A 7,550-nucleotide genomic window follows, 5' to 3' on the forward strand; every position below is an offset into this window, starting at 1 on the left:
TTCTTTGAATCTATCACCGTGACTTTACCGAAAGACCCAAAGAATATTAATTCCTGCAGTCACGAAAACTTTAAGTCAAGATTTTATCTTGGGAAAGTTAACAAAGCAACAAAAGCACTCCCTGAATAAAATTGCACATTAAAATGTAATTTGATAGATGGGTAAGGATCAAATGAACAAATCACATTGGCAAATGTAGTTATATCCAGCACTAATCTTGTGCCGAAGGAGGAAACTTTTACAGAATTGTATACGATACCTTTTACGACACATGGATTAAAAACAAACAGAAATTTGAACAATCTGAATTGTGCAAAGGGGCATAAAATAGCTCATTAGAATTGCACTAAGGGACAAAGATTCACTCAAACACGTACACCAGGCTCTCAAGGCGAATGGATATTCTGACTATACAATCCGCAAAGCCATCACCCCAACCGTTAGGAAGGAGCCATCTGAAGATCAAATCAAAACCATCACCTTGCCTTACATAGCAGAGATAACCAAAAAGCTTTCAAAAATCTTGAACCAACACAAGATCCAGGTCCGATTTAACACTGCATAAAATTCGTGACCTGATCCCATCTGTGAAGGACAAGATTACTGACATGCAATATCCCGGCGTCTGCAAACTAAGCTGTATCTGCGGCAGCAGTTAAATTGGGGAAACTAAGCGATATGTCTCGGACCGTGTTTGTGAACATAAGGCAGATCTGAAACACGGCAGGACCAATACTTCTGCCGTGGCTGATCATTACTTTAATGCGGCTGGCTCACATGAAATGTATTTCTCTAAGACGATGTTACTTTGCAAGCCGACTGGCTATCAACAAAGATTCGTTTATGAAGCTATCCATATATACAGACACAATTTCAACCGAGACGACGGTAATAAACTCAGCAATCATTGGAAAGATGTCATCAACCACTTCGGGTCATGACTTGATTTGTGTTTTCTTGTCAACCTCTACCGTCAGCAGTGTGGATGTGTGTAGCGAGGTGCAATGCCCCCCCCAATCTCTACCCCCCCTCTCTTCCTGTATCTGCTCCCTTCCTCCCCCCCCCCATTGTCTGCTCCGACATTAGCGCTGGCTGATTGGCTGCCCCGCCAATGCTGTTTGCCCTGCACAAGCTCACCTCCTCCCAACGCCCCCTTTGTTGTGCTCCTGCATTAGCGTGCTGCGTGCGCAACTCTCGTCCCCCGCCCACTCACTTTGGAACCCTTATAAGCAGCTACATTTGGAGGCTTGCCCCCTCTTTTCTCTCCGCCTGATGAAGACCGCTTGTGTTGCGATCGAAACGTCGTGGTTTTTTTGCTTTTATTATTTTCAGTTTATTTTGAATTAAATTTTTATTTTTTACGTGTTCTTTTGCTTTTATTTTTTTTAATTATTTATTTTAACTTTTTATTTGAATTTTATTTCTTTTCTATCTCCGTGACTTTACCGTAAGAACCACGAATATGAATTCCTGAAGTCACGAAAGTTTTAAGTTATAAATAAGCGTGCTTTGAAGGCATTGTCTTATGGATGAGATTGGTGGCAGAATAGCAGCCAAACAAATTGAACGTCCGATAGAAAGACTGCCATGGAGATGGAGAGATGAGATCAGCTCATGTGCAGAGACAGTATCGAGGATTATAGCATCACGGGATCGTAAAGAATGGTGATTCATGAGGGAAGCCTGCAACCAAACGTGGATCGTCTGATGACGAAATGTAAACAAATATCCAAATGCATTACAAACACTTATTTGTGTGACACAATGAAGAGTGATCTATGAAAATATGGTAGTTGTGGCTTATTTAGAAGTTAACATTTAGGTAATATAATTACAAATATTGAACACATTTAATGACGGTGAATATTGTATGCATGGTTGTATTACGATGCATTCTAATCGGCTGATTTAAATAGCAGATACTCTTGGCAAAGACGTGGGCACACTCACCCAGTCAAGGTGTACGTGTCGCGTTGAGCAGTGTCCGTTACTAAATCGCCAATTCCACGCCGGGCGGCTGCCAAAGTTTGTAATTTCACACTGCTCTCGTAGGAGCAACTAACTTTGCATTTTTAACTTATCGTTTTCCCCCTTCGTGGTCTGGTGTGGTTGATTTTTTTCCAAATATGAACGGGAGAAAATAACCTTTCAGCTGAGCGGCCACGTCCCATAAAGTTATGGCAAACGCATACAACAAAACCAATCAGAAATATGTGCTCGTATCATACGGTCGGAGTAACTGCCTTTGGCACCAGTTCAGGCTGACATGGCACACGATGGAATAGTAATGCCAGCACTATGTCCAAGATGCTTGTTTCCCCACTGTCGATATTGACCGTAAAAGAGACAACTTATTTTAGGTCGAGTCAACCTGTCGGAGTTCAGTGCAGGTTCAAGTAAGTGATGTGTAAGCCTTGGAATCAAGCCTGGGTCGCTCAAGTGGTGATGCAATGGCCTACCCACCAGTCCGCACATATGCAAGCACGTATTTACATAATTGAGCTCAGTTAATTGAAATATAATTGTTTTACAATCAAGCAGAATTACTATCACTTATACCTATGAAAAATTATGGAGGACAAAACTTGTCCAATTAACAGTCAGAATGCGACAACCACGTACCATTTTCATTTATTGTGCATTAGATATTTCAAAAGCGACCATGATTTTACATGTTAATGGAAACAACCAATGTAATTACACTGCAGTATATTTTCTATAGCAGCAGCATTCCAAAAGAGAAGTTTCCTTGTTTTTCCCTACCCCGTGCAATTTCACATCGCCGAACACGGCGTCGTTTTTTTTTTGCAGACCCAAAAGAAGTGGCTCTTTATTTTTTTTTGCCCGGTGTATTTCTTCTTCTTCTTGTTGTTGTTGTTGTTGTTTCAGAATGAAAACACGACACGCCCCGTGCTCAGCCCGAGTTTGTCCAGAGTGACACTCGTCACTGCGCTATGGTGACACCATGGCCACCACGCTCTCTCTGTCTTCATAAAGCGGCTCCGTTTTCCTCCGCGCAGGGTATCCAGTGCTCTTCACGGTGTCCACACGCAGCGGCGGGTATCGTGAGTTTCCTCTTCGACAGACGTCCCCCCCCCCATGCCACCGACAGACACATTTCGCTTCGCGTGCACCGCCTCGCTCTTTCATCTGCGAGTTTTTTGTTTTGTTTTATTTCATAATTTTGTTTTATCCCCTACACCTCCCCCCCCAGTTTCATTTTCGGGAGTCTGAGCTGGCCAGGGGGTGGTGGGGGGCAGAGAGAGAGAGAGAGAGAAAGAGGTGTTACCGTGGCTATGATGTGCTGGTAGGACGTGATGCAAGAAGCATACCGTGGAACGGGAGTTAGTCGCTGAGCTTCTCGGACAGGGGCTACGTACGGTGCGAAAGAAGTTCAACATTGTCACACACACACACAGGTAGGTAGGTGGTAGGGGAGAGGGGGGGAGCTTCACCTGCACCGAGCAGCGAGACAGCTGCTCGAACTCCGCCCGCGATGTGGTGGCGTCGCATGTTGCTCGACCCGGACAACAAAACAAGTAAGTTGAACACCTGCAGGAGAGAGCGTCAATGGCAAGCAGCACGGAGAGAATGTTCATCCCGACGGCGGTGCTGTTGCTGTACTGGAGCGATGCACAAGCCACCTTTGTGTGTTTAGTCTGTTGTCCTCCCCCCGCACCTCCGATTAAATAGCAGCTACTCTTGGCAAAGACGTACGGTTAAGAACGAAGTTCAACAAACAAACGCGGTGGCGAGGTGTTAACTACCTCGCCTGGTATGCAGGAGGTTGTGGGTTTTATTCCGACCCTGACGCCTGCTGCTGCTGCTGCTGTATATTTGCAGTTTTGCAGTTTGCATGTTGGGTGGATTTTCCTCCGGGTTCTTCGGTTTTCCCCTCCACATTTAGAATCAACATCGCACGGCTTTGGAGTTATTTGGCTGCTAGACATTGCCACACGTTGAGCTTCTTTCGTTGAGCTATCATTTGTGACCAGGTCGCTTCTGGAAGAAGGAAAAAACTACACGGCTCAGTGGGGCCTTATCTGGTAAATAAAAAAAAAGAGAATTTAGTTTATAGTTTGGTTACCACGCGTGTCATTCGGCACGATGTACCCAGCACGTGACACCAAAGGACGCGAATTCGCTGTGTGTGTGTAGCCCGCAGAAACGTGCAGTAGTGAAACACACTTGATTGAGCATTTAATACTAAAATGCACTGGCATCACCAATTTGGTGTCGGTAATTGACTTACCTGGCACCTTCTGTGTGAGTGACTCTACCCTCTCAGACGCAGATGTGTTTTGAAAATAATAGTTTTTTGTTAATGTAAATAAAGTGCTTCATTCTCAGTGCAAGCTTCCACTGTGGCGTTCAGTGATATCACAGCAGGGGGGGGGGGTGGTATGTCTCTGCAGATTAGAATGTGCTCCTTCTAATAACTGTACACGGAGATCCGTTTATAAATACCCCGACTGATTTGTGACCCTCTTCTCAACGCGCGATCAAACATTGTGAAAGCAACCTTTCCATTCCATATCTTGACAGAGGGGAGCGTTAAAAGTGTTGACATTGCCGGCAGACGCTTTTTCTCTATAATTTCTTCGCTATTATTTTAAAGGGGGTATCTGTAAATGGACCACATTAAATAACGCTACCCACATCCGTGTCTGTAAAAGGAGTTGTAGGGAAAATAAACGTTAACAAATCTGTCAGGTGAATGATGTTTTGGAAAATTGAGATTTAAATCACGATATAAGTTTTGCCAACACATTGACCATCTCATCACTTGCTCTTGAAATCCTAATGAGCTTTTTGTAATTGCTTCTGTGTTTGAAGAGTACATTACTCTCATATGTGACGGCATTTTTTATAATACGTGACAGCGAATTTTTACCCAAGCAGGTAATTTTTTTTAGCAATCACTGAAATGTGACTTTCAATTTAGTTTTTATAGGTGGCATGTGAGCTTTATATATTTAAATATTTCCAGGACTCTCTTGTAAATGACATCGTCTCAATGTGCAATTAAAGCCTTTGGTATTTTAGAAAAATCTTCTGTCAAAGACTAAACTTTTAGTAAAAAAAAAACAATTATTTTTAAAATATCTCTTTTTTTATTTTTTATTCTACAGCTTATCAATAATAAACCTGGGCCTTAATAATGCGTGATATCTGAAAACACATAGCATTTTTAGAATCCCATTTTAATAATGTTTGTACAAACCTTGTGTACAGTGTTGTGTGTACTGAGGGATAGAATTTTAACATTTCATAATTCAGCATACATAAGACTGCACAATATCTCTGAGTGCATGATCATTAATGATGCAAGTTGCAGAAAAATTATTCATCACATCAGATGTCATATAATACTCAAAATCTAGTCCATTGAACAAATGCTCAGTGGAAACAGAAGCAAAGACATAAATACTGCATGTGTATGCATTTAATCCCAACGTCTTGCTGTGGCATTGCCCATCACAAAATTAGACGCTCGTTATATAAGAACCCTACTTGTGGACCATTCGCCAAAACAAGCCTTGGGATCTTCATCTGCTGCAGAATTTTGCCCAATGGCAACGAATGCAGGTTCTATATAAAAACCTTAAACCAGCTGCCCCATCAAAATATGGGGTGGCACTCATCTCCGATGGCAGCCCTGAGAAATACCCACAGTGGTGGTGTCAGTTTCTCGGTAGGACAATGAGTTGACCTCTTGACTGGGATTTGAACTTTTAAACTTATGATCTGAGTAAAGTGATCTGCCACAGCACGTGAACAAAGTGCAATATGTAAATATTGCAGTGGTACAATCTGGCCGATGTCAATTTGGCTTATGCAATGCTTAGTGTGATGTGTCAAGGAATGATCATTTTGCATCAATATATCCATTGCTTGCTCTGTTTTCATGAGTTTTAAGATTTTACCTGTATCCAAGAATCCAATATCAAATACGAGGGAAAGTCTATGATAAACAAATCGAAAATTAAATTTAAATGCGTTTGTTAAATGGCGATTAATAATGCTGAAATCTTGCCACACACAGCTGTTTTGAGTTACATGCAGACTGTTTGTGTATTTATGCAGAATATTTATGTTTGAAGGCTTTAGGAGGATACATCTTTCCATAGCTATTATTTATTTAACTAAACATTCTGATTGTTAATTCTGATCAGTTTCAAGTATCAATTCCATTTTTAGCACATATCTAAGTTGAATGAGGCAATAAAAATACCTCTCCCGCCATTGCCATAACAATTTTACACGAGGGCCGCTCTAACTGCGGTGACGTTTTTAAATAACGTGGGTATTTGTCAATTAGAAAAGGACAGAATGGACGGCATTGGACACAATGCAGAACCAGCGGAGCGTTTTGCGTCGTCAGGAGCAAAGTAAATCAAGGCCGATTAAATTTTCATGATTTTCCCCTTTGTACTAGAGAGCTCCAAATCCGCCGAATCAGGTGACAATTGTACCGCATGTGGAAAAGTGTGTTTGTTGTAAAATTGAAGAAAAAAAACACCCACCAAATGAGAATCAGATCTACTAGCCTCCTATGACGCGTATATAAATTGTTCACAAAATATAATTGGGAAAAGAATAATGGGCAATTTAGAGGAAAATCAACCGCACGAGCAAACTGGGGTTGTGAAAGGGTTTTCTTCTTGCACGGAACGTATCTCACAACCAATATGTGGCAAAGTTAATTAAAAAACCTCACCCGATTGTCTCTGTTGCTCCTGTAGTAGAGTTCAAACTTAGGAGCACGCATTTTGGGTCTTCCCGGATATACAATTTTATTCGGCCATTGTGAATATTGAAATAAAACCAATGACACGCTGCTCTCATGCCATCAATAGAAATAATGTTATTAGACATTAAACCATTAGGAGTACAGAGAACGAACCTTCTTGAACCTACCGAGATGAGATTAACTCAGCACCCCAAGTTCCCTGAACCCCCCACCCCCCCACCAATATCATGAACAAACGGACTGTAGGGCACGTAGGATTTCGCAACCAATATTATTCATACAATTCTGGCAAGTCACCTGAGGAAGTTGGTTGTAATCACTCATGAAACGACGGACTAAAATTGTAAATGTAGGTTTTCTCTCCAACGCACCGGTGTGCTGAAGTAGTAACTAATTTGCATGTTTTATTTATGTGACGAACCTTACTAATTGGCTGTCGGGTGCTGGTGGGTTAACGACATGTATATTTATGCAATCTAACCCAACAAAAAAAACCCTTTATCAATATGAGTGTGTAGGGCAGGGACGCAGTATACTAGTGATGTTATTTGTGTGGATGTTTAAATGTATCTGGCAAAAACAAAATAAACGTTTGTAAAATAAAAAAGAAAGGATTTTCTATAATCAACCGCATACATACTGTCATTCAGAGTCTGGTAAAGACTGATGGATAACAAATACCATCATACCTAGCTTCTGTAGACTATGAAAAGGCATTTTAATCAATATAAAATTGATGCAGTCATGCAAGCTCTTGCAAACCAAGGCATAGATAAGACATTTAGAGATGACAACA

Source organism: Lampetra planeri, chromosome 3 (assembly GCF_965212315.1).
Source record: "Lampetra planeri chromosome 3, kcLamPlan1.2.h2, whole genome shotgun sequence".
NCBI lineage: Eukaryota > Metazoa > Chordata > Hyperoartia > Petromyzontiformes > Petromyzontidae > Lampetra > Lampetra planeri.